The sequence below is a fragment of the Schistocerca cancellata genome, chromosome 8, assembly GCF_023864275.1.
Source record: "Schistocerca cancellata isolate TAMUIC-IGC-003103 chromosome 8, iqSchCanc2.1, whole genome shotgun sequence".
In the NCBI taxonomy this organism is placed as follows: domain Eukaryota; kingdom Metazoa; phylum Arthropoda; class Insecta; order Orthoptera; family Acrididae; genus Schistocerca; species Schistocerca cancellata.
Window position 1 is genome coordinate 80,045,675 of NC_064633.1, and position 21,679 is coordinate 80,067,353.

Sequence of the window (21,679 nt, forward strand, 5' to 3'; positions counted from 1 at the left end):
ACTAGTTTGTAAGAACAAAGTACCCGAGAATCGCGCTAGGAGGCGCCTCCTTAGCTCAGTGGCGGAGCGCTGGTCTAGTAAACCAGAGGTCGTGAGTTCGATCCTCACAGGTGGCAAATGAATTTTGTAACAGCCCCTCCCACCGTGGCCCTTTCGAAAAAAGCGGTCAAGGATAAAAAATATTATGAATGGGTGCGGTATTTAAGAAATGCTCTCGCAAATGAATAGTGTGAATGGTGCTATTAAAGTGGGCACCAGAAACTGCTGCTTTTGGCAGTCTCCGGAGAATGCCGACGTGAAATACTTAGTTCTTGTGATGTATTTTCTACCCCTGATAAAGACCCTCGCGATTGTCGTCGTCGTCGTCGCCGCCGCTTTGGTAATAGCGACAACTCGCCATTGTATCACATAGGGTGAGGTACCTTCCGCAAGCGACTGAGATGGCACTAAGCGATTGAAGCTGATTTGCAACCTCTTGTTTGATCAGCGTCATAAGGGCTTGAATGTAACTTGCGATGGGACACAGCAAGAAGTAGCGTCGTACTTTTAGTACTGAAATTTGAGATGGAGAAATGCGTCAAAGATGGGAAATTCATTCTGCCAAGTGTACAAATGGCGAAAATGAGGTGTGTGTGGGGATGTATATTGCGCCAGTGACCGTGTGGCCTAATGGATAAGGCGTCGGACTTCGGATCCGAAGATTGCAGGTTCGAATCCTGTCACGGTCGAGTTTTTCCTGTTCTACAAAAGTTGCATGCTGTTTTACTGTGTTGTTTGAGTACTGCAAAACTAGTTGAAAGTAGCTGCTGTCCGCTTCCTGGCTGCAAAACCGGCGTCTACCTGAAGCACAAGCAAGACAAGGGTGATCTGTAGCGAAATTTTCGGCACAGTGCCGTTCAGGAGAGTTTTTGTTGCAACTACTGCATCTGATTCAGGACCCAAGGGCTACGCCACAGGCGTCTGCGCACAGTCGAGCATGTGTGTTGAATAATGGTGCTGATAGCCACGTATAATTTCAAGCAGATTTGATGCCTTTCGGAGACAATTTTTCATTGAATAGGATTGTAGCTGATTTGTGGCAGCAGGAAATAAGCTGTAGTCAAAAGAATCTTCAATAGATGGTCGCAGGTCAAATCAGTATTGTATGGCTCGTAACGCGTTGTGTGCAGCCCGGCTAGCTCAGTCGGTAGAGCATGAGACTCTTAATCTCAGGGTCGTGGGTTCGAGCCCCACGCTGGGCGGCTCAAAATTTTGTGTCTACGCGGATCCAACATGCGCCCCTCTCGTGAGCCTTGCGTGATGAACGTAACGGGTTACGACGATGCCTAGCTTCGGATGAATATCAGAGGAACGGTATTTGAAGCTGAAAGTAAGTCTGACATGAAATAAATGTGTTGTTTTGGAATTTAATTTGTACATCGATATCGTGTGAGATGTGTAGGAAAGCAGCAGCTGTGGTAACTAAATGCAAATAATGGTCGCTCATGCAGTGCGCTTCGAGCTGAAGGGCTCCGATTCACTAGTCTGTAAGAACAAAGTACCCGAAAATCGCGCTAGGAGGCGCCTCCTTAGCTCAGTGGCGGAGCGCTGGTCTAGTAAACCAGAGGTCGTGAGTTCGATCCTCACAGGTGGCAAATGAATTTTGTAACAGCCCCTCCCACCGTGGCCCTTTCGAAAAAAGCGGTCAAGGATAAAAAATATTATGAATGGGTGCGGTATTTAAGAAATGCTCTCGCAAATGAATAGTGTGAATGGTGCTATTAAAGTGGGCACCAGAAACTGCTGCTTTTGGCAGTCTCCGGAGAATGCCGACGTGAAATACTTAGTTCTTGTGATGTATTTTCTACCCCTGATAAAGACCCTCGCGATTGTCGTCGTCGTCGCCGCCGCTTTGGTAATAGCGACAACTCGCCATTGTATCACATAGGGTGAGGTACCTTCCGCAAGCGACTGAGATGGCACTAAGCGATTGAAGCTGATTTGCAACCTCTTGTTTGATCAGCGTCATAAGGGCTTGAATGTAACTTGCGATGGGACACAGCAAGAAGTAGCGTCGTACTTTTAGTACTGAAATTTGAGATGGAGAAATGCGTCAAAGATGGGAAATTCATTCTGCCAAGTGTACAAATGGCGAAAATGAGGTGTGTGTGGGGATGTATATTGCGCCAGTGACCGTGTGGCCTAATGGATAAGGCGTCGGACTTCGGATCCGAAGATTGCAGGTTCGAATCCTGTCACGGTCGAGTTTTTCCTGTTCTACAAAAGTTGCATGCTGTTTTACTGTGTTGTTTGAGTACTGCAAAACTAGTTGAAAGTAGCTGCTGTCCGCTTCCTGGCTGCAAAACCGGCGTCTACCTGAAGCACAAGCAAGACAAGGGTGATCTGTAGCGAAATTTTCGGCACAGTGCCGTTCAGGAGAGTTTTTGTTGCAACTACTGCATCTGATTCAGGACCCAAGGGCTACGCCACAGGCGTCTGCGCACAGTCGAGCATGTGTGTTGAATAATGGTGCTGATAGCCACGTATAATTTCAAGCAGATTTGATGCCTTTCGGAGACAATTTTTCATTGAATAGGATTGTAGCTGATTTGTGGCAGCAGGAAATAAGCTGTAGTCAAAAGAATCTTCAATAGATGGTCGCAGGTCAAATCAGTATTGTATGGCTCGTAACGCGTTGTGTGCAGCCCGGCTAGCTCAGTCGGTAGAGCATGAGACTCTTAATCTCAGGGTCGTGGGTTCGAGCCCCACGCTGGGCGGCTCAAAATTTTGTGTCTACGCGGATCCAACATGCGCCCCTCTCGTGAGCCTTGCGTGATGAACGTAACGGGTTACGACGATGCCTAGCTTCGGATGAATATCAGAGGAACGGTATTTGAAGCTGAAAGTAACTCTGACATGAAATAAATGTGTTGTTTTGGAATTTAATTTGTACATCGATATCGTGTGAGATGTGTAGGAAAGCAGCAGCTGTGGTAACTAAATGCAAATAATGGTCGCTCATGCAGTGCGTTTCGAGCTGAAGGGCTCCGATTCACTAGTCTGTAAGAACAAAGTACCCGAGAATCGCGCTAGGAGGCGCCTCCTTAGCTCAGTGGCGGAGCGCTGGTCTAGTAAACCAGAGGTCGTGAGTTCGATCCTCACAGGTGGCAAATGAATTTTGTAACAGCCCCTCCCACCGTGGCCCTTTCGAAAAAAGCGGTCAAGGATAAAAAATATTATGAATGGGTGCGGTATTTAAGAAATGCTCTCGCAAATGAATAGTGTGAATGGTGCTATTAAAGTGGGCACCAGAAACTGCTGCTTTTGGCAGTCTCCGGAGAATGCCGACGTGAAATACTTAGTTCTTGTGATGTATTTTCTACCCCTGATAAAGACCCTCGCGATTGTCGTCGTCGTCGTCGCCGCCGCTTTGGTAATAGCGACAACTCGCCATTGTATCACATAGGGTGAGGTACCTTCCGCAAGCGACTGAGATGGCACTAAGCGATTGAAGCTGATTTGCAACCTCTTGTTTGATCAGCGTCATAAGGGCTTGAATGTAACTTGCGATGGGACACAGCAAGAAGTAGCGTCGTACTTTTAGTACTGAAATTTGAGATGGAGAAATGCGTCAAAGATGGGAAATTCATTCTGCCAAGTGTACAAATGGCGAAAATGAGGTGTGTGTGGGGATTTATATTGCGCCAGTGACCGTGTGGCCTAATGGATAAGGCGTCGGACTTCGGATCCGAAGATTGCAGGTTCGAATCCTGTCACGGTCGAGTTTTTCCTGTTCTACAAAAGTTGCATGCTGTTTTACTGTGTTGTTTGAGTACTGCAAAACTAGTTGAAAGTAGCTGCTGTCCGCTTCCTGGCTGCAAAACCGGCGTCTACCTGAAGCACAAGCAAGACAAGGGTGATCTGTAGCGAAATTTTCGGCACAGTGCCGTTCAGGAGAGTTTTTGTTGCAACTACTGCATCTGATTCAGGACCCAAGGGCTACGCCACAGGCGTCTGCGCACAGTCGAGCATGTGTGTTGAATAATGGTGCTGATAGCCACGTATAATTTCAAGCAGATTTGATGCCTTTCGGAGACAATTTTTCATTGAATAGGATTGTAGCTGATTTGTGGCAGCAGGAAATAAGCTGTAGTCAAAAGAATCTTCAATAGATGGTCGCAGGTCAAATCAGTATTGTATGGCTCGTAACGCGTTGTGTGCAGCCCGGCTAGCTCAGTCGGTAGAGCATGAGACTCTTAATCTCAGGGTCGTGGGTTCGAGCCCCACGCTGGGCGGCTCAAAATTTTGTGTCTACGCGGATCCAACATGCGCCCCTCTCGTGAGCCTTGCGTGATGAACGTAACGGGTTACGACGATGCCTAGCTTCGGATGAATATCAGAGGAACGGTATTTGAAGCTGAAAGTAACTCTGACATGAAATAAATGTGTTGTTTTGGAATTTAATTTGTACATCGATATCGTGTGAGATGTGTAGGAAAGCAGCAGCTGTGGTAACTAAATGCAAATAATGGTCGCTCATGCAGTGCGTTTCGAGCTGAAGGGCTCCGATTCACTAGTCTGTAAGAACAAAGTACCCGAAAATCGCGCTAGGAGGCGCCTCCTTAGCTCAGTGGCGGAGCGCTGGTCTAGTAAACCAGAGGTCGTGAGTTCGATCCTCACAGGTGGCAAATGAATTTTGTGACAGCCCCTCCCACCGTGGCCCTTTCGAAAAAAGCGGTCAAGGATAAAAAATATTATGAATGGGTGCGGTATTTAAGAAATGCTCTCGCAAATGAATAGTGTGAATGGTGCTATTAAAGTGGGCACCAGAAACTGCTGCTTTTGGCAGTCTCCGGAGAATGCCGACGTGAAATACTTAGTTCTTGTGATGTATTTTCTACCCCTGATAAAGACCCTCGCGATTGTCGTCGTCGTCGTCGCCGCCGCTTTGGTAATAGCGACAACTCGCCATTGTATCACATAGGGTGAGGTACCTTCCGCAAGCGACTGAGATGGCACTAAGCGATTGAAGCTGATTTGCAACCTCTTGTTTGATCAGCGTCATAAGGGCTTGAATGTAACTTGCGATGGGACACAGCAAGAAGTAGCGTCGTACTTTTAGTACTGAAATTTGAGATGGAGAAATGCGTCAAAGATGGGAAATTCATTCTGCCAAGTGTACAAATGGCGAAAATGAGGTGTGTGTGGGGATGTATATTGCGCCAGTGACCGTGTGGCCTAATGGATAAGGCGTCGGACTTCGGATCCGAAGATTGCAGGTTCGAATCCTGTCACGGTCGAGTTTTTCCTGTTCTACAAAAGTTGCATGCTGTTTTACTGTGTTGTTTGAGTACTGCAAAACTAGTTGAAAGTAGCTGCTGTCCGCTTCCTGGCTGCAAAACCGGCGTCTACCTGAAGCACAAGCAAGACAAGGGTGATCTGTAGCGAAATTTTCGGCACAGTGCCGTTCAGGAGAGTTTTTGTTGCAACTACTGCATCTGATTCAGGACCCAAGGGCTACGCCACAGGCGTCTGCGCACAGTCGAGCATGTGTGTTGAATAATGGTGCTGATAGCCACGTATAATTTCTAGCAGATTTGATGCCTTTCGGAGACAATTTTTCATTGAATAGGATTGTAGCTGATTTGTGGCAGCAGGAAATAAGCTGTAGTCAAAAGAATCTTCAATAGATGGTCGCAGGTCAAATCAGTATTGTATGGCTCGTAACGCGTTGTGTGCAGCCCGGCTAGCTCAGTCGGTAGAGCATGAGACTCTTAATCTCAGGGTCGTGGGTTCGAGCCCCACGCTGGGCGGCTCAAAATTTTGTGTCTACGCGGATCCAACATGCGCCCCTCTCGTGAGCCTTGCGTGATGAACGTAACGGGTTACGACGATGCCTAGCTTCGGATGAATATCAGAGGAACGGTATTTGAAGCTGAAAGTAACTCTGACATGAAATAAATGTGTTGTTTTGGAATTTAATTTGTACATCGATATCGTGTGAGATGTGTAGGAAAGCAGCAGCTGTGGTAACTAAATGCAAATAATGGTCGCTCATGCAGTGCGTTTCGAGCTGAAGGGCTCCGATTCACTAGTCTGTAAGAACAAAGTACCCGAAAATCGCGCTAGGAGGCGCCTCCTTAGCTCAGTGGCGGAGCGCTGGTCTAGTAAACCAGAGGTCGTGAGTTCGATCCTCACAGGTGGCAAATGAATTTTGTGACAGCCCCTCCCACCGTGGCCCTTTCGAAAAAAGCGGTCAAGGATAAAAAATATTATGAATGGGTGCGGTATTTAAGAAATGCTCTCGCAAATGAATAGTGTGAATGGTGCTATTAAAGTGGGCACCAGAAACTGCTGCTTTTGGCAGTCTCCGGAGAATGCCGACGTGAAATACTTAGTTCTTGTGATGTATTTTCTACCCCTGATAAAGACCCTCGCGATTGTCGTCGTCGTCGTCGCCGCCGCTTTGGTAATAGCGACAACTCGCCATTGTATCACATAGGGTGAGGTACCTTCCGCAAGCGACTGAGATGGCACTAAGCGATTGAAGCTGATTTGCAACCTCTTGTTTGATCAGCGTCATAAGGGCTTGAATGTAACTTGCGATGGGACACAGCAAGAAGTAGCGTCGTACTTTTAGTACTGAAATTTGAGATGGAGAAATGCGTCAAAGATGGGAAATTCATTCTGCCAAGTGTACAAATGGCGAAAATGAGGTGTGTGTGGGGATGTATATTGCGCCAGTGACCGTGTGGCCTAATGGATAAGGCGTCGGACTTCGGATCCGAAGATTGCAGGTTCGAATCCTGTCACGGTCGAGTTTTTCCTGTTCTACAAAAGTTGCATGCTGTTTTACTGTGTTGTTTGAGTACTGCAAAACTAGTTGAAAGTAGCTGCTGTCCGCTTCCTGGCTGCAAAACCGGCGTCTACCTGAAGCACAAGCAAGACAAGGGTGATCTGTAGCGAAATTTTCGGCACAGTGCCGTTCAGGAGAGTTTTTGTTGCAACTACTGCATCTGATTCAGGACCCAAGGGCTACGCCACAGGCGTCTGCGCACAGTCGAGCATGTGTGTTGAATAATGGTGCTGATAGCCACGTATAATTTCAAGCAGATTTGATGCCTTTCGGAGACAATTTTTCATTGAATAGGATTGTAGCTGATTTGTGGCAGCAGGAAATAAGCTGTAGTCAAAAGAATCTTCAATAGATGGTCGCAGGTCAAATCAGTATTGTATGGCTCGTAACGCGTTGTGTGCAGCCCGGCTAGCTCAGTCGGTAGAGCATGAGACTCTTAATCTCAGGGTCGTGGGTTCGAGCCCCACGCTGGGCGGCTCAAAATTTTGTGTCTACGCGGATCCAACATGCGCCCCTCTCGTGAGCCTTGCGTGATGAACGTAACGGGTTACGACGATGCCTAGCTTCGGATGAATATCAGAGGAACGGTATTTGAAGCTGAAAGTAACTCTGACATGAAATAAATGTGTTGTTTTGGAATTTAATTTGTACATCGATATCGTGTGAGATGTGTAGGAAAGCAGCAGCTGTGGTAACTAAATGCAAATAATGGTCGCTCATGCAGTGCGTTTCGAGCTGAAGGGCTCCGATTCACTAGTTTGTAAGAACAAAGTACCCGAGAATCGCGCTAGGAGGCGCCTCCTTAGCTCAGTGGCGGAGCGCTGGTCTAGTAAACCAGAGGTCGTGAGTTCGATCCTCACAGGTGGCAAATGAATTTTGTAACAGCCCCTCCCACCGTGGCCCTTTCGAAAAAAGCGGTCAAGGATAAAAAATATTATGAATGGGTGCGGTATTTAAGAAATGCTCTCGCAAATGAATAGTGTGAATGGTGCTATTAAAGTGGGCACCAGAAACTGCTGCTTTTGGCAGTCTCCGGAGAATGCCGACGTGAAATACTTAGTTCTTGTGATGTATTTTCTACCCCTGATAAAGACCCTCGCGATTGTCGTCGTCGTCGTCGCCGCCGCTTTGGTAATAGCGACAACTCGCCATTGTATCACATAGGGTGAGGTACCTTCCGCAAGCGACTGAGATGGCACTAAGCGATTGAAGCTGATTTGCAACCTCTTGTTTGATCAGCGTCATAAGGGCTTGAATGTAACTTGCGATGGGACACAGCAAGAAGTAGCGTCGTACTTTTAGTACTGAAATTTGAGATGGAGAAATGCGTCAAAGATGGGAAATTCATTCTGCCAAGTGTACAAATGGCGAAAATGAGGTGTGTGTGGGGATGTATATTGCGCCAGTGACCGTGTGGCCTAATGGATAAGGCGTCGGACTTCGGATCCGAAGATTGCAGGTTCGAATCCTGTCACGGTCGAGTTTTTCCTGTTCTACAAAAGTTGCATGCTGTTTTACTGTGTTGTTTGAGTACTGCAAAACTAGTTGAAAGTAGCTGCTGTCCGCTTCCTGGCTGCAAAACCGGCGTCTACCTGAAGCACAAGCAAGACAAGGGTGATCTGTAGCGAAATTTTCGGCACAGTGCCGTTCAGGAGAGTTTTTGTTGCAACTACTGCATCTGATTCAGGACCCAAGGGCTACGCCACAGGCGTCTGCGCACAGTCGAGCATGTGTGTTGAATAATGGTGCTGATAGCCACGTATAATTTCAAGCAGATTTGATGCCTTTCGGAGACAATTTTTCATTGAATAGGATTGTAGCTGATTTGTGGCAGCAGGAAATAAGCTGTAGTCAAAAGAATCTTCAATAGATGGTCGCAGGTCAAATCAGTATTGTATGGCTCGTAACGCGTTGTGTGCAGCCCGGCTAGCTCAGTCGGTAGAGCATGAGACTCTTAATCTCAGGGTCGTGGGTTCGAGCCCCACGCTGGGCGGCTCAAAATTTTGTGTCTACGCGGATCCAACATGCGCCCCTCTCGTGAGCCTTGCGTGATGAACGTAACGGGTTACGACGATGCCTAGCTTCGGATGAATATCAGAGGAACGGTATTTGAAGCTGAAAGTAACTCTGACATGAAATAAATGTGTTGTTTTGGAATTTAATTTGTACATCGATATCGTGTGAGATGTGTAGGAAAGCAGCAGCTGTGGTAACTAAATGCAAATAATGGTCGCTCATGCAGTGCGCTTCGAGCTGAAGGGCTCCGATTCACTAGTCTGTAAGAACAAAGTACCCGAAAATCTCGCTAGGAGGCGCCTCCTTAGCTCAGTGGCGGAGCGCTGGTCTAGTAAACCAGAGGTCGTGAGTTCGATCCTCACAGGTGGCAAATGAATTTTGTAACAGCCCCTCCCACCGTGGCCCTTTCGAAAAAAGCGGTCAAGGATAAAAAATATTATGAATGGGTGCGGTATTTAAGAAATGCTCTCGCAAATGAATAGTGTGAATGGTGCTATTAAAGTGGGCACCAGAAACTGCTGCTTTTGGCAGTCTCCGGAGAATGCCGACGTGAAATACTTAGTTCTTGTGATGTATTTTCTACCCCTGATAAAGACCCTCGCGATTGTCGTCGTCGTCGCCGCCGCTTTGGTAATAGCGACAACTCGCCATTGTATCACATAGGGTGAGGTACCTTCCGCAAGCGACTGAGATGGCACTAAGCGATTGAAGCTGATTTGCAACCTCTTGTTTGATCAGCGTCATAAGGGCTTGAATGTAACTTGCGATGGGACACAGCAAGAAGTAGCGTCGTACTTTTAGTACTGAAATTTGAGATGGAGAAATGCGTCAAAGATGGGAAATTCATTCTGCCAAGTGTACAAATGGCGAAAATGAGGTGTGTGTGGGGATGTATATTGCGCCAGTGACCGTGTGGCCTAATGGATAAGGCGTCGGACTTCGGATCCGAAGATTGCAGGTTCGAATCCTGTCACGGTCGAGTTTTTCCTGTTCTACAAAAGTTGCATGCTGTTTTACTGTGTTGTTTGAGTACTGCAAAACTAGTTGAAAGTAGCTGCTGTCCGCTTCCTGGCTGCAAAACCGGCGTCTACCTGAAGCACAAGCAAGACAAGGGTGATCTGTAGCGAAATTTTCGGCACAGTGCCGTTCAGGAGAGTTTTTGTTGCAACTACTGCATCTGATTCAGGACCCAAGGGCTACGCCACAGGCGTCTGCGCACAGTCGAGCATGTGTGTTGAATAATGGTGCTGATAGCCACGTATAATTTCAAGCAGATTTGATGCCTTTCGGAGACAATTTTTCATTGAATAGGATTGTAGCTGATTTGTGGCAGCAGGAAATAAGCTGTAGTCAAAAGAATCTTCAATAGATGGTCGCAGGTCAAATCAGTATTGTATGGCTCGTAACGCGTTGTGTGCAGCCCGGCTAGCTCAGTCGGTAGAGCATGAGACTCTTAATCTCAGGGTCGTGGGTTCGAGCCCCACGCTGGGCGGCTCAAAATTTTGTGTCTACGCGGATCCAACATGCGCCCCTCTCGTGAGCCTTGCGTGATGAACGTAACGGGTTACGACGATGCCTAGCTTCGGATGAATATCAGAGGAACGGTATTTGAAGCTGAAAGTAACTCTGACATGAAATAAATGTGTTGTTTTGGAATTTAATTTGTACATCGATATCGTGTGAGATGTGTAGGAAAGCAGCAGCTGTGGTAACTAAATGCAAATAATGGTCGCTCATGCAGTGCGTTTCGAGCTGAAGGGCTCCGATTCACTAGTCTGTAAGAACAAAGTACCCGAGAATCGCGCTAGGAGGCGCCTCCTTAGCTCAGTGGCGGAGCGCTGGTCTAGTAAACCAGAGGTCGTGAGTTCGATCCTCACAGGTGGCAAATGAATTTTGTAACAGCCCCTCCCACCGTGGCCCTTTCGAAAAAAGCGGTCAAGGATAAAAAATATTATGAATGGGTGCGGTATTTAAGAAATGCTCTCGCAAATGAATAGTGTGAATGGTGCTATTAAAGTGGGCACCAGAAACTGCTGCTTTTGGCAGTCTCCGGAGAATGCCGACGTGAAATACTTAGTTCTTGTGATGTATTTTCTACCCCTGATAAAGACCCTCGCGATTGTCGTCGTCGTCGTCGCCGCCGCTTTGGTAATAGCGACAACTCGCCATTGTATCACATAGGGTGAGGTACCTTCCGCAAGCGACTGAGATGGCACTAAGCGATTGAAGCTGATTTGCAACCTCTTGTTTGATCAGCGTCATAAGGGCTTGAATGTAACTTGCGATGGGACACAGCAAGAAGTAGCGTCGTACTTTTAGTACTGAAATTTGAGATGGAGAAATGCGTCAAAGATGGGAAATTCATTCTGCCAAGTGTACAAATGGCGAAAATGAGGTGTGTGTGGGGATGTATATTGCGCCAGTGACCGTGTGGCCTAATGGATAAGGCGTCGGACTTCGGATCCGAAGATTGCAGGTTCGAATCCTGTCACGGTCGAGTTTTTCCTGTTCTACAAAAGTTGCATGCTGTTTTACTGTGTTGTTTGAGTACTGCAAAACTAGTTGAAAGTAGCTGCTGTCCGCTTCCTGGCTGCAAAACCGGCGTCTACCTGAAGCACAAGCAAGACAAGGGTGATCTGTAGCGAAATTTTCGGCACAGTGCCGTTCAGGAGAGTTTTTGTTGCAACTACTGCATCTGATTCAGGACCCAAGGGCTACGCCACAGGCGTCTGCGCACAGTCGAGCATGTGTGTTGAATAATGGTGCTGATAGCCACGTATAATTTCAAGCAGATTTGATGCCTTTCGGAGACAATTTTTCATTGAATAGGATTGTAGCTGATTTGTGGCAGCAGGAAATAAGCTGTAGTCAAAAGAATCTTCAATAGATGGTCGCAGGTCAAATCAGTATTGTATGGCTCGTAACGCGTTGTGTGCAGCCCGGCTAGCTCAGTCGGTAGAGCATGAGACTCTTAATCTCAGGGTCGTGGGTTCGAGCCCCACGCTGGGCGGCTCAAAATTTTGTGTCTACGCGGATCCAACATGCGCCCCTCTCGTGAGCCTTGCGTGATGAACGTAACGGGTTACGACGATGCCTAGCTTCGGATGAATATCAGAGGAACGGTATTTGAAGCTGAAAGTAACTCTGACATGAAATAAATGTGTTGTTTTGGAATTTAATTTGTACATCGATATCGTGTGAGATGTGTAGGAAAGCAGCAGCTGTGGTAACTAAATGCAAATAATGGTCGCTCATGCAGTGCGCTTCGAGCTGAAGGGCTCCGATTCACTAGTCTGTAAGAACAAAGTACCCGAAAATCGCGCTAGGAGGCGCCTCCTTAGCTCAGTGGCGGAGCGCTGGTCTAGTAAACCAGAGGTCGTGAGTTCGATCCTCACAGGTGGCAAATGAATTTTGTAACAGCCCCTCCCACCGTGGCCCTTTCGAAAAAAGCGGTCAAGGATAAAAAATATTATGAATGGGTGCGGTATTTAAGAAATGCTCTCGCAAATGAATAGTGTGAATGGTGCTATTAAAGTGGGCACCAGAAACTGCTGCTTTTGGCAGTCTCCGGAGAATGCCGACGTGAAATACTTAGTTCTTGTGATGTATTTTCTACCCCTGATAAAGACCCTCGCGATTGTCGTCGTCGTCGCCGCCGCTTTGGTAATAGCGACAACTCGCCATTGTATCACATAGGGTGAGGTACCTTCCGCAAGCGACTGAGATGGCACTAAGCGATTGAAGCTGATTTGCAACCTCTTGTTTGATCAGCGTCATAAGGGCTTGAATGTAACTTGCGATGGGACACAGCAAGAAGTAGCGTCGTACTTTTAGTACTGAAATTTGAGATGGAGAAATGCGTCAAAGATGGGAAATTCATTCTGCCAAGTGTACAAATGGCGAAAATGAGGTGTGTGTGGGGATGTATATTGCGCCAGTGACCGTGTGGCCTAATGGATAAGGCGTCGGACTTCGGATCCGAAGATTGCAGGTTCGAATCCTGTCACGGTCGAGTTTTTCCTGTTCTACAAAAGTTGCATGCTGTTTTACTGTGTTGTTTGAGTACTGCAAAACTAGTTGAAAGTAGCTGCTGTCCGCTTCCTGGCTGCAAAACCGGCGTCTACCTGAAGCACAAGCAAGACAAGGGTGATCTGTAGCGAAATTTTCGGCACAGTGCCGTTCAGGAGAGTTTTTGTTGCAACTACTGCATCTGATTCAGGACCCAAGGGCTACGCCACAGGCGTCTGCGCACAGTCGAGCATGTGTGTTGAATAATGGTGCTGATAGCCACGTATAATTTCAAGCAGATTTGATGCCTTTCGGAGACAATTTTTCATTGAATAGGATTGTAGCTGATTTGTGGCAGCAGGAAATAAGCTGTAGTCAAAAGAATCTTCAATAGATGGTCGCAGGTCAAATCAGTATTGTATGGCTCGTAACGCGTTGTGTGCAGCCCGGCTAGCTCAGTCGGTAGAGCATGAGACTCTTAATCTCAGGGTCGTGGGTTCGAGCCCCACGCTGGGCGGCTCAAAATTTTGTGTCTACGCGGATCCAACATGCGCCCCTCTCGTGAGCCTTGCGTGATGAACGTAACGGGTTACGACGATGCCTAGCTTCGGATGAATATCAGAGGAACGGTATTTGAAGCTGAAAGTAACTCTGACATGAAATAAATGTGTTGTTTTGGAATTTAATTTGTACATCGATATCGTGTGAGATGTGTAGGAAAGCAGCAGCTGTGGTAACTAAATGCAAATAATGGTCGCTCATGCAGTGCGTTTCGAGCTGAAGGGCTCCGATTCACTAGTCTGTAAGAACAAAGTACCCGAGAATCGCGCTAGGAGGCGCCTCCTTAGCTCAGTGGCGGAGCGCTGGTCTAGTAAACCAGAGGTCGTGAGTTCGATCCTCACAGGTGGCAAATGAATTTTGTAACAGCCCCTCCCACCGTGGCCCTTTCGAAAAAAGCGGTCAAGGATAAAAAATATTATGAATGGGTGCGGTATTTAAGAAATGCTCTCGCAAATGAATAGTGTGAATGGTGCTATTAAAGTGGGCACCAGAAACTGCTGCTTTTGGCAGTCTCCGGAGAATGCCGACGTGAAATACTTAGTTCTTGTGATGTATTTTCTACCCCTGATAAAGACCCTCGCGATTGTCGTCGTCGTCGTCGCCGCCGCTTTGGTAATAGCGACAACTCGCCATTGTATCACATAGGGTGAGGTACCTTCCGCAAGCGACTGAGATGGCACTAAGCGATTGAAGCTGATTTGCAACCTCTTGTTTGATCAGCGTCATAAGGGCTTGAATGTAACTTGCGATGGGACACAGCAAGAAGTAGCGTCGTACTTTTAGTACTGAAATTTGAGATGGAGAAATGCGTCAAAGATGGGAAATTCATTCTGCCAAGTGTACAAATGGCGAAAATGAGGTGTGTGTGGGGATTTATATTGCGCCAGTGACCGTGTGGCCTAATGGATAAGGCGTCGGACTTCGGATCCGAAGATTGCAGGTTCGAATCCTGTCACGGTCGAGTTTTTCCTGTTCTACAAAAGTTGCATGCTGTTTTACTGTGTTGTTTGAGTACTGCAAAACTAGTTGAAAGTAGCTGCTGTCCGCTTCCTGGCTGCAAAACCGGCGTCTACCTGAAGCACAAGCAAGACAAGGGTGATCTGTAGCGAAATTTTCGGCACAGTGCCGTTCAGGAGAGTTTTTGTTGCAACTACTGCATCTGATTCAGGACCCAAGGGCTACGCCACAGGCGTCTGCGCACAGTCGAGCATGTGTGTTGAATAATGGTGCTGATAGCCACGTATAATTTCAAGCAGATTTGATGCCTTTCGGAGACAATTTTTCATTGAATAGGATTGTAGCTGATTTGTGGCAGCAGGAAATAAGCTGTAGTCAAAAGAATCTTCAATAGATGGTCGCAGGTCAAATCAGTATTGTATGGCTCGTAACGCGTTGTGTGCAGCCCGGCTAGCTCAGTCGGTAGAGCATGAGACTCTTAATCTCAGGGTCGTGGGTTCGAGCCCCACGCTGGGCGGCTCAAAATTTTGTGTCTACGCGGATCCAACATGCGCCCCTCTCGTGAGCCTTGCGTGATGAACGTAACGGGTTACGACGATGCCTAGCTTCGGATGAATATCAGAGGAACGGTATTTGAAGCTGAAAGTAACTCTGACATGAAATAAATGTGTTGTTTTGGAATTTAATTTGTACATCGATATCGTGTGAGATGTGTAGGAAAGCAGCAGCTGTGGTAACTAAATGCAAATAATGGTCGCTCATGCAGTGCGTTTCGAGCTGAAGGGCTCCGATTCACTAGTCTGTAAGAACAAAGTACCCGAAAATCGCGCTAGGAGGCGCCTCCTTAGCTCAGTGGCGGAGCGCTGGTCTAGTAAACCAGAGGTCGTGAGTTCGATCCTCACAGGTGGCAAATGAATTTTGTGACAGCCCCTCCCACCGTGGCCCTTTCGAAAAAAGCGGTCAAGGATAAAAAATATTATGAATGGGTGCGGTATTTAAGAAATGCTCTCGCAAATGAATAGTGTGAATGGTGCTATTAAAGTGGGCACCAGAAACTGCTGCTTTTGGCAGTCTCCGGAGAATGCCGACGTGAAATACTTAGTTCTTGTGATGTATTTTCTACCCCTGATAAAGACCCTCGCGATTGTCGTCGTCGTCGTCGTCGCCGCCGCTTTGGTAATAGCGACAACTCGCCATTGTATCACATAGGGTGAGGTACCTTCCGCAAGCGACTGAGATGGCACTAAGCGATTGAAGCTGATTTGCAACCTCTTGTTTGATCAGCGTCATAAGGGCTTGAATGTAACTTGCGATGGGACACAGCAAGAAGTAGCGTCGTACTTTTAGTACTGAAATTTGAGATGGAGAAATGCGTCAAAGATGGGAAATTCATTCTGCCAAGTGTACAAATGGCGAAAATGAGGTGTGTGTGGGGATGTATATTGCGCCAGTGACCGTGTGGCCTAATGGATAAGGCGTCGGACTTCGGATCCGAAGATTGCAGGTTCGAATCCTGTCACGGTCGAGTTTTTCCTGTTCTACAAAAGTTGCATGCTGTTTTACTGTGTTGTTTGAGTACTGCAAAACTAGTTGAAAGTAGCTGCTGTCCGCTTCCTGGCTGCAAAACCGGCGTCTACCTGAAGCACAAGCAAGACAAGGGTGATCTGTAGCGAAATTTTCGGCACAGTGCCGTTCAGGAGAGTTTTTGTTGCAACTACTGCATCTGATTCAGGACCCAAGGGCTACGCCACAGGCGTCTGCGCACAGTCGAGCATGTGTGTTGAATAATGGTGCTGATAGCCACGTATAATTTCTAGCAGATTTGATGCCTTTCGGAGACAATTTTTCATTGAATAGGATTGTAGCTGATTTGTGGCAGCAGGAAATAAGCTGTAGTCAAAAGAATCTTCAATAGATGGTCGCAGGTCAAATCAGTATTGTATGGCTCGTAACGCGTTGTGTGCAGCCCGGCTAGCTAAGTCGGTAGAGCATGAGACTCTTAATCTCAGGGTCGTGGGTTCGAGCCCCACGCTGGGCGGCTCAAAATTTTGTGTCTACGCGGATCCAACATGCGCCCCTCTCGTGAGCCTTGCGTGATGAACGTAACGGGTTACGACGATGCCTAGCTTCGGATGAATATCAGAGGAACGGTATTTGAAGCTGAAAGTAACTCTGACATGAAATAAATGTGTTGTTTTGGAATTTAATTTGTACATCGATATCGTGTGAGATGTGTAGGAAAGCAGCAGCTGTGGTAACTAAATGCAAATAATGGTCGCTCATGCAGTGCGTTTCGAGCTGAAGGGCTCCGATTCACTAGTCTGTAAGAACAAAGTACCCGAGAATCGCGCTAGGAGGCGCCTCCTTAGCTCAGTGGCGGAGCGCTGGTCTAGTAAACCAGAGGTCGTGAGTTCGATCCTCACAGGTGGCAAATGAATTTTGTAACAGCCCCTCCCACCGTGGCCCTTTCGAAAAAAGCGGTCAAGGATAAAAAATATTATGAATGGGTGCGGTATTTAAGAAATGCTCTCGCAAATGAATAGTGTGAATGGTGCTATTAAAGTGGGCACCAGAAACTGCTGCTTTTGGCAGTCTCCGGAGAATGCCGACGTGAAATACTTAGTTCTTGTGATGTATTTTCTACCCCTGATAAAGACCCTCGCGATTGTCGTCGTCGTCGTCGCCGCCGCTTTGGTAATAGCGACAACTCGCCATTGTATCACATAGGGTGAGGTACCTTCCGCAAGCGACTGAGATGGCACTAAGCGATTGAAGCTGATTTGCAACCTCTTGTTTGATCAGCGTCATAAGGGCTTGAATGTAACTTGCGATGGGACACAGCAAGAAGTAGCGTCGTACTTTTAGTACTGAAATTTGAGATGGAGAAATGCGTCAAAGATGGGAAATTCATTCTGCCAAGTGTACAAATGGCGAAAATGAGGTGTGTGTGGGGATGTATATTGCGCCAGTGACCGTGTGGCCTAATGGATAAGGCGTCGGACTTCGGATCCGAAGATTGCAGGTTCGAATCCTGTCACGGTCGAGTTTTTCCTGTTCTACAAAAGTTGCATGCTGTTTTACTGTGTTGTTTGAGTACTGCAAAACTAGTTGAAAGTAGCTGCTGTCCGCTTCCTGGCTGCAAAACCGGCGTCTACCTGAAGCACAAGCAAGACAAGGGTGATCTGTAGCGAAATTTTCGGCACAGTGCCGTTCAGGAGAGTTTTTGTTGCAACTACTGCATCTGATTCAGGACCCAAGGGCTACGCCACAGGCGTCTGCGCACAGTCGAGCATGTGTGTTGAATAATGGTGCTGATAGCCACGTATAATTTCAAGCAGATTTGATGCCTTTCGGAGACAATTTTTCATTGAATAGGATTGTAGCTGATTTGTGGCAGCAGGAAATAAGCTGTAGTCAAAAGAATCTTCAATAGATGGTCGCAGGTCAAATCAGTATTGTATGGCTCGTAACGCGTTGTGTGCAGCCCGGCTAGCTCAGTCGGTAGAGCATGAGACTCTTAATCTCAGGGTCGTGGGTTCGAGCCCCACGCTGGGCGGCTCAAAATTTTGTGTCTACGCGGATCCAACATGCGCCCCTCTCGTGAGCCTTGCGTGATGAACGTAACGGGTTACGACGATGCCTAGCTTCGGATGAATATCAGAGGAACGGTATTTGAAGCTGAAAGTAACTCTGACATGAAATAAATGTGTTGTTTTGGAATTTAATTTGTACATCGATATCGTGTGAGATGTGTAGGAAAGCAGCAGCTGTGGTAACTAAATGCAAATAATGGTCGCTCATGCAGTGCGCTTCGAGCTGAAGGGCTCCGATTCACTAGTCTGTAAGAACAAAGTACCCGAAAATCGCGCTAGGAGGCGCCTCCTTAGCTCAGTGGCGGAGCGCTGGTCTAGTAAACCAGAGGTCGTGAGTTCGATCCTCACAGGTGGCAAATGAATTTTGTAACAGCCCCTCCCACCGTGGCCCTTTCGAAAAAAGCGGTCAAGGATAAAAAATATTATGAATGGGTGCGGTATTTAAGAAATGCTCTCGCAAATGAATAGTGTGAATGGTGCTATTAAAGTGGGCACCAGAAACTGCTGCTTTTGGCAGTCTCCGGAGAATGCCGACGTGAAATACTTAGTTCTTGTGATGTATTTTCTACCCCTGATAAAGACCCTCGCGATTGTCGTCGTCGTCGCCGCCGCTTTGGTAATAGCGACAACTCGCCATTGTATCACATAGGGTGAGGTACCTTCCGCAAGCGACTGAGATGGCACTAAGCGATTGAAGCTGATTTGCAACCTCTTGTTTGATCAGCGTCATAAGGGCTTGAATGTAACTTGCGATGGGACACAGCAAGAAGTAGCGTCGTACTTTTAGTACTGAAATTTGAGATGGAGAAATGCGTCAAAGATGGGAAATTCATTCTGCCAAGTGTACAAATGGCGAAAATGAGGTGTGTGTGGGGATGTATATTGCGCCAGTGACCGTGTGGCCTAATGGATAAGGCGTCGGACTTCGGATCCGAAGATTGCAGGTTCGAATCCTGTCACGGTCGAGTTTTTCCTGTTCTACAAAAGTTGCATGCTGTTTTACTGTGTTGTTTGAGTACTGCAAAACTAGTTGAAAGTAGCTGCTGTCCGCTTCCTGGCTGCAAAACCGGCGTCTACCTGAAGCACAAGCAAGACAAGGGTGATCTGTAGCGAAATTTTCGGCACAGTGCCGTTCAGGAGAGTTTTTGTTGCAACTACTGCATCTGATTCAGGACCCAAGGGCTACGCCACAGGCGTCTGCGCACAGTCGAGCATGTGTGTTGAATAATGGTGCTGATAGCCACGTATAATTTCAAGCAGATTTGATGCCTTTCGGAGACAATTTTTCATTGAATAGGATTGTAGCTGATTTGTGGCAGCAGGAAATAAGCTGTAGTCAAAAGAATCTTCAATAGATGGTCGCAGGTCAAATCAGTATTGTATGGCTCGTAACGCGTTGTGTGCAGCCCGGCTAGCTCAGTCGGTAGAGCATGAGACTCTTAATCTCAGGGTCGTGGGTTCGAGCCCCACGCTGGGCGGCTCAAAATTTTGTGTCTACGCGGATCCAACATGCGCCCCTCTCGTGAGCCTTGCGTGATGAACGTAACGGGTTACGACGATGCCTAGCTTCGGATGAATATCAGAGGAACGGTATTTGAAGCTGAAAGTAACTCTGACATGAAATAAATGTGTTGTTTTGGAATTTAATTTGTACATCGATATCGTATGAGATGTGTAAGAAAGCAGCAGCTGTGGTAACTAAATGCAAATAATGGTCGCTCATGCAGTGCGTTTCGAGCTGAAGGGCTCCGATTCACTAGTCTGTAAGAACAAAGTACCCGAAAATCGCGCTAGGAGGCGCCTCCTTAGCTCAGTGGCGGAGCGCTGGTCTAGTAAACCAGAGGTCGTGAGTTCGATCCTCACAGGTGGCAAATGAATTTTGTAACAGCCCCTCCCACCGTGGCCCTTTCGAAAAAAGCGGTCAAGGATAAAAAATATTATGAATGGGTGCGGTATTTAAGAAATGCTCTCGCAAATGAATAGTGTGAATGGTGCTATTAAAGTGGGCACCAGAAACTGCTGCTTTTGGCAGTCTCCGGAGAATGCCGACGTGAAATACTTAGTTCTTGTGATGTATTTTCTACCCCTGATAAAGACCCTCGCGATTGTCGTCGTCGTCGTCGCCGCCGCTTTGGTAATAGCGACAACTCGCCATTGTATCACATAGGGTGAGGTACCTTCCGCAAGCGACTGAGATGGCACTAAGCGATTGAAGCTGATTTGCAACCTCTTGTTTGATCAGCGTCATAAGGGCTTGAATGTAACTTGCGATGGGACACAGCAAGAAGTAGCGTCGTACTTTTAGTACTGAAATTTGAGATGGAGAAATGCGTCAAAGATGGGAAATTCATTCTGCCAAGTGTACAAATGGCGAAAATGAGGTGTGTGTGGGGATGTATATTGCGCCAGTGACCGTGTGGCCTAATGGATAAGGCGTCGGACTTCGGATCCGAAGATTGCAGGTTCGAATCCTGTCACGGTCGAGTTTTTCCTGTTCTACAAAAGTTGCATGCTGTTTTACTGTGTTGTTTGAGTACTGCAAAACTAGTTGAAAGTAGCTGCTGTCCGCTTCCTGGCTGCAAAACCGGCGTCTACCTGAAGCACAAGCAAGACAAGGGTGATCTGTAGCGAAATTTTCGGCACAGTGCCGTTCAGGAGAGTTTTTGTTGCAACTACTGCATCTGATTCAGGACCCAAGGGCTACGCCACAGGCGTCTGCGCACAGTCGAGCATGTGTGTTGAATAATGGTGCTGATAGCCACGTATAATTTCAAGCAGATTTGATGCCTTTCGGAGACAATTTTTCATTGAATAGGATTGTAGCTGATTTGTGGCAGCAGGAAATAAGCTGTAGTCAAAAGAATCTTCAATAGATGGTCGCAGGTCAAATCAGTATTGTATGGCTCGTAACGCGTTGTGTGCAGCCCGGCTAGCTCAGTCGGTAGAGCATGAGACTCTTAATCTCAGGGTCGTGGGTTCGAGCCCCACGCTGGGCGGCTCAAAATTTTGTGTCTACGCGGATCCAACATGCGCCCCTCTCGTGAGCCTTGCGTGATGAACGTAACGGGTTACGACGATGCCTAGCTTCGGATGAATATCAGAGGAACGGTATTTGAAGCTGAAAGTAACTCTGACATGAAATAAATGTGTTGTTTTGGAATTTAATTTGTACATCGATATCGTGTGAGATGTGTAGGAAAGCAGCAGCTGTGGTAACTAAATGCAAATAATGGTCGCTCATGCAGTGCGTTTCGAGCTGAAGGGCTCCGATTCACTAGTCTGTAAGAACAAAGTACCCGAAAATCGCGCTAGGAGGCGCCTCCTTAGCTCAGTGGCGGAGCGCTGGTCTAGTAAACCAGAGGTCGTGAGTTCGATCCTCACAGGTGGCAAATGAATTTTGTAACAGCCCCTCCCACCGTGGCCCTTTCGAAAAAAGCGGTCAAGGATAAAAAATATTATGAATGGGTGCGGTATTTAAGAAATAGTGTGAATGGTGCTATTAAAGTGGGCACCAGAAACTGCTGCTTTTGGCAGTCTCCGGAGAATGCCGACGTGAAATACTTAGTTCTTGTGATGTATTTTCTACCCCTGATAAAGACCCTCGCGATTGTCGTCGTCGTCGCCGCCGCTTTGGTAATAGCGACAACTCGCCATTGTATCACATAGGGTGAGGTACCTTCCGCAAGCGACTGAGATGGCACTAAGCGAT

The 21,679-nt window shown here is 47.1% G+C and overlaps 43 non-coding genes across 43 annotated transcripts; all 43 read left to right on the forward strand.

Annotated features, from left to right (window-relative positions):
- The first annotated feature begins 44 nt into the window (after nucleotides 1–44).
- Trnat-agu (transfer RNA threonine (anticodon AGU)) lies at nucleotides 45–116 on the forward strand. Its single transcript has one exon. It is a non-coding gene; the product is annotated as a tRNA-Thr (tRNA).
- A 539-nt stretch (nucleotides 117–655) lies between these two features.
- Trnar-ucg (transfer RNA arginine (anticodon UCG)) lies at nucleotides 656–728 on the forward strand. The gene has a single exon. It is a non-coding gene; the product is annotated as a tRNA-Arg (tRNA).
- A 440-nt stretch (nucleotides 729–1,168) lies between these two features.
- Nucleotides 1,169–1,241, forward strand: Trnak-cuu (transfer RNA lysine (anticodon CUU)). The gene has a single exon. It is a non-coding gene; the product is annotated as a tRNA-Lys (tRNA).
- A 321-nt stretch (nucleotides 1,242–1,562) lies between these two features.
- Trnat-agu (transfer RNA threonine (anticodon AGU)) lies at nucleotides 1,563–1,634 on the forward strand. Its single transcript has one exon. It is a non-coding gene; the product is annotated as a tRNA-Thr (tRNA).
- A 536-nt stretch (nucleotides 1,635–2,170) lies between these two features.
- On the forward strand, nucleotides 2,171–2,243 carry Trnar-ucg (transfer RNA arginine (anticodon UCG)). Its single transcript has one exon. It is a non-coding gene; the product is annotated as a tRNA-Arg (tRNA).
- A 440-nt stretch (nucleotides 2,244–2,683) lies between these two features.
- On the forward strand, nucleotides 2,684–2,756 carry Trnak-cuu (transfer RNA lysine (anticodon CUU)). Its single transcript has one exon. It is a non-coding gene; the product is annotated as a tRNA-Lys (tRNA).
- A 321-nt stretch (nucleotides 2,757–3,077) lies between these two features.
- Nucleotides 3,078–3,149, forward strand: Trnat-agu (transfer RNA threonine (anticodon AGU)). Its single transcript has one exon. It is a non-coding gene; the product is annotated as a tRNA-Thr (tRNA).
- A 539-nt stretch (nucleotides 3,150–3,688) lies between these two features.
- Nucleotides 3,689–3,761, forward strand: Trnar-ucg (transfer RNA arginine (anticodon UCG)). Its single transcript has one exon. It is a non-coding gene; the product is annotated as a tRNA-Arg (tRNA).
- A 440-nt stretch (nucleotides 3,762–4,201) lies between these two features.
- Trnak-cuu (transfer RNA lysine (anticodon CUU)) lies at nucleotides 4,202–4,274 on the forward strand. Its single transcript has one exon. It is a non-coding gene; the product is annotated as a tRNA-Lys (tRNA).
- A 321-nt stretch (nucleotides 4,275–4,595) lies between these two features.
- Trnat-agu (transfer RNA threonine (anticodon AGU)) lies at nucleotides 4,596–4,667 on the forward strand. Its single transcript has one exon. It is a non-coding gene; the product is annotated as a tRNA-Thr (tRNA).
- A 539-nt stretch (nucleotides 4,668–5,206) lies between these two features.
- Trnar-ucg (transfer RNA arginine (anticodon UCG)) lies at nucleotides 5,207–5,279 on the forward strand. The gene has a single exon. It is a non-coding gene; the product is annotated as a tRNA-Arg (tRNA).
- Nucleotides 5,280–5,719: 440 nt separating this feature from the next.
- On the forward strand, nucleotides 5,720–5,792 carry Trnak-cuu (transfer RNA lysine (anticodon CUU)). The gene has a single exon. It is a non-coding gene; the product is annotated as a tRNA-Lys (tRNA).
- Nucleotides 5,793–6,113: 321 nt separating this feature from the next.
- On the forward strand, nucleotides 6,114–6,185 carry Trnat-agu (transfer RNA threonine (anticodon AGU)). Its single transcript has one exon. It is a non-coding gene; the product is annotated as a tRNA-Thr (tRNA).
- Nucleotides 6,186–6,724: 539 nt separating this feature from the next.
- On the forward strand, nucleotides 6,725–6,797 carry Trnar-ucg (transfer RNA arginine (anticodon UCG)). The gene has a single exon. It is a non-coding gene; the product is annotated as a tRNA-Arg (tRNA).
- Nucleotides 6,798–7,237: 440 nt separating this feature from the next.
- Trnak-cuu (transfer RNA lysine (anticodon CUU)) lies at nucleotides 7,238–7,310 on the forward strand. The gene has a single exon. It is a non-coding gene; the product is annotated as a tRNA-Lys (tRNA).
- A 321-nt stretch (nucleotides 7,311–7,631) lies between these two features.
- Trnat-agu (transfer RNA threonine (anticodon AGU)) lies at nucleotides 7,632–7,703 on the forward strand. Its single transcript has one exon. It is a non-coding gene; the product is annotated as a tRNA-Thr (tRNA).
- Nucleotides 7,704–8,242: 539 nt separating this feature from the next.
- Nucleotides 8,243–8,315, forward strand: Trnar-ucg (transfer RNA arginine (anticodon UCG)). The gene has a single exon. It is a non-coding gene; the product is annotated as a tRNA-Arg (tRNA).
- Nucleotides 8,316–8,755: 440 nt separating this feature from the next.
- Nucleotides 8,756–8,828, forward strand: Trnak-cuu (transfer RNA lysine (anticodon CUU)). The gene has a single exon. It is a non-coding gene; the product is annotated as a tRNA-Lys (tRNA).
- A 321-nt stretch (nucleotides 8,829–9,149) lies between these two features.
- Nucleotides 9,150–9,221, forward strand: Trnat-agu (transfer RNA threonine (anticodon AGU)). The gene has a single exon. It is a non-coding gene; the product is annotated as a tRNA-Thr (tRNA).
- Nucleotides 9,222–9,757: 536 nt separating this feature from the next.
- Nucleotides 9,758–9,830, forward strand: Trnar-ucg (transfer RNA arginine (anticodon UCG)). The gene has a single exon. It is a non-coding gene; the product is annotated as a tRNA-Arg (tRNA).
- Nucleotides 9,831–10,270: 440 nt separating this feature from the next.
- Nucleotides 10,271–10,343, forward strand: Trnak-cuu (transfer RNA lysine (anticodon CUU)). Its single transcript has one exon. It is a non-coding gene; the product is annotated as a tRNA-Lys (tRNA).
- A 321-nt stretch (nucleotides 10,344–10,664) lies between these two features.
- Trnat-agu (transfer RNA threonine (anticodon AGU)) lies at nucleotides 10,665–10,736 on the forward strand. The gene has a single exon. It is a non-coding gene; the product is annotated as a tRNA-Thr (tRNA).
- Nucleotides 10,737–11,275: 539 nt separating this feature from the next.
- On the forward strand, nucleotides 11,276–11,348 carry Trnar-ucg (transfer RNA arginine (anticodon UCG)). Its single transcript has one exon. It is a non-coding gene; the product is annotated as a tRNA-Arg (tRNA).
- Nucleotides 11,349–11,788: 440 nt separating this feature from the next.
- On the forward strand, nucleotides 11,789–11,861 carry Trnak-cuu (transfer RNA lysine (anticodon CUU)). Its single transcript has one exon. It is a non-coding gene; the product is annotated as a tRNA-Lys (tRNA).
- Nucleotides 11,862–12,182: 321 nt separating this feature from the next.
- Trnat-agu (transfer RNA threonine (anticodon AGU)) lies at nucleotides 12,183–12,254 on the forward strand. Its single transcript has one exon. It is a non-coding gene; the product is annotated as a tRNA-Thr (tRNA).
- A 536-nt stretch (nucleotides 12,255–12,790) lies between these two features.
- Trnar-ucg (transfer RNA arginine (anticodon UCG)) lies at nucleotides 12,791–12,863 on the forward strand. The gene has a single exon. It is a non-coding gene; the product is annotated as a tRNA-Arg (tRNA).
- A 440-nt stretch (nucleotides 12,864–13,303) lies between these two features.
- Nucleotides 13,304–13,376, forward strand: Trnak-cuu (transfer RNA lysine (anticodon CUU)). Its single transcript has one exon. It is a non-coding gene; the product is annotated as a tRNA-Lys (tRNA).
- Nucleotides 13,377–13,697: 321 nt separating this feature from the next.
- On the forward strand, nucleotides 13,698–13,769 carry Trnat-agu (transfer RNA threonine (anticodon AGU)). Its single transcript has one exon. It is a non-coding gene; the product is annotated as a tRNA-Thr (tRNA).
- Nucleotides 13,770–14,308: 539 nt separating this feature from the next.
- Trnar-ucg (transfer RNA arginine (anticodon UCG)) lies at nucleotides 14,309–14,381 on the forward strand. The gene has a single exon. It is a non-coding gene; the product is annotated as a tRNA-Arg (tRNA).
- Nucleotides 14,382–14,821: 440 nt separating this feature from the next.
- Nucleotides 14,822–14,894, forward strand: Trnak-cuu (transfer RNA lysine (anticodon CUU)). The gene has a single exon. It is a non-coding gene; the product is annotated as a tRNA-Lys (tRNA).
- Nucleotides 14,895–15,215: 321 nt separating this feature from the next.
- On the forward strand, nucleotides 15,216–15,287 carry Trnat-agu (transfer RNA threonine (anticodon AGU)). The gene has a single exon. It is a non-coding gene; the product is annotated as a tRNA-Thr (tRNA).
- A 542-nt stretch (nucleotides 15,288–15,829) lies between these two features.
- Nucleotides 15,830–15,902, forward strand: Trnar-ucg (transfer RNA arginine (anticodon UCG)). The gene has a single exon. It is a non-coding gene; the product is annotated as a tRNA-Arg (tRNA).
- A 440-nt stretch (nucleotides 15,903–16,342) lies between these two features.
- Trnak-cuu (transfer RNA lysine (anticodon CUU)) lies at nucleotides 16,343–16,415 on the forward strand. Its single transcript has one exon. It is a non-coding gene; the product is annotated as a tRNA-Lys (tRNA).
- A 321-nt stretch (nucleotides 16,416–16,736) lies between these two features.
- Nucleotides 16,737–16,808, forward strand: Trnat-agu (transfer RNA threonine (anticodon AGU)). Its single transcript has one exon. It is a non-coding gene; the product is annotated as a tRNA-Thr (tRNA).
- A 539-nt stretch (nucleotides 16,809–17,347) lies between these two features.
- Trnar-ucg (transfer RNA arginine (anticodon UCG)) lies at nucleotides 17,348–17,420 on the forward strand. The gene has a single exon. It is a non-coding gene; the product is annotated as a tRNA-Arg (tRNA).
- A 440-nt stretch (nucleotides 17,421–17,860) lies between these two features.
- Nucleotides 17,861–17,933, forward strand: Trnak-cuu (transfer RNA lysine (anticodon CUU)). The gene has a single exon. It is a non-coding gene; the product is annotated as a tRNA-Lys (tRNA).
- A 321-nt stretch (nucleotides 17,934–18,254) lies between these two features.
- On the forward strand, nucleotides 18,255–18,326 carry Trnat-agu (transfer RNA threonine (anticodon AGU)). Its single transcript has one exon. It is a non-coding gene; the product is annotated as a tRNA-Thr (tRNA).
- A 536-nt stretch (nucleotides 18,327–18,862) lies between these two features.
- Nucleotides 18,863–18,935, forward strand: Trnar-ucg (transfer RNA arginine (anticodon UCG)). Its single transcript has one exon. It is a non-coding gene; the product is annotated as a tRNA-Arg (tRNA).
- Nucleotides 18,936–19,375: 440 nt separating this feature from the next.
- On the forward strand, nucleotides 19,376–19,448 carry Trnak-cuu (transfer RNA lysine (anticodon CUU)). Its single transcript has one exon. It is a non-coding gene; the product is annotated as a tRNA-Lys (tRNA).
- Nucleotides 19,449–19,769: 321 nt separating this feature from the next.
- Trnat-agu (transfer RNA threonine (anticodon AGU)) lies at nucleotides 19,770–19,841 on the forward strand. Its single transcript has one exon. It is a non-coding gene; the product is annotated as a tRNA-Thr (tRNA).
- Nucleotides 19,842–20,380: 539 nt separating this feature from the next.
- Nucleotides 20,381–20,453, forward strand: Trnar-ucg (transfer RNA arginine (anticodon UCG)). Its single transcript has one exon. It is a non-coding gene; the product is annotated as a tRNA-Arg (tRNA).
- Nucleotides 20,454–20,893: 440 nt separating this feature from the next.
- Nucleotides 20,894–20,966, forward strand: Trnak-cuu (transfer RNA lysine (anticodon CUU)). Its single transcript has one exon. It is a non-coding gene; the product is annotated as a tRNA-Lys (tRNA).
- A 321-nt stretch (nucleotides 20,967–21,287) lies between these two features.
- Trnat-agu (transfer RNA threonine (anticodon AGU)) lies at nucleotides 21,288–21,359 on the forward strand. Its single transcript has one exon. It is a non-coding gene; the product is annotated as a tRNA-Thr (tRNA).
- The last annotated feature ends 320 nt before the right edge of the window (nucleotides 21,360–21,679 follow it).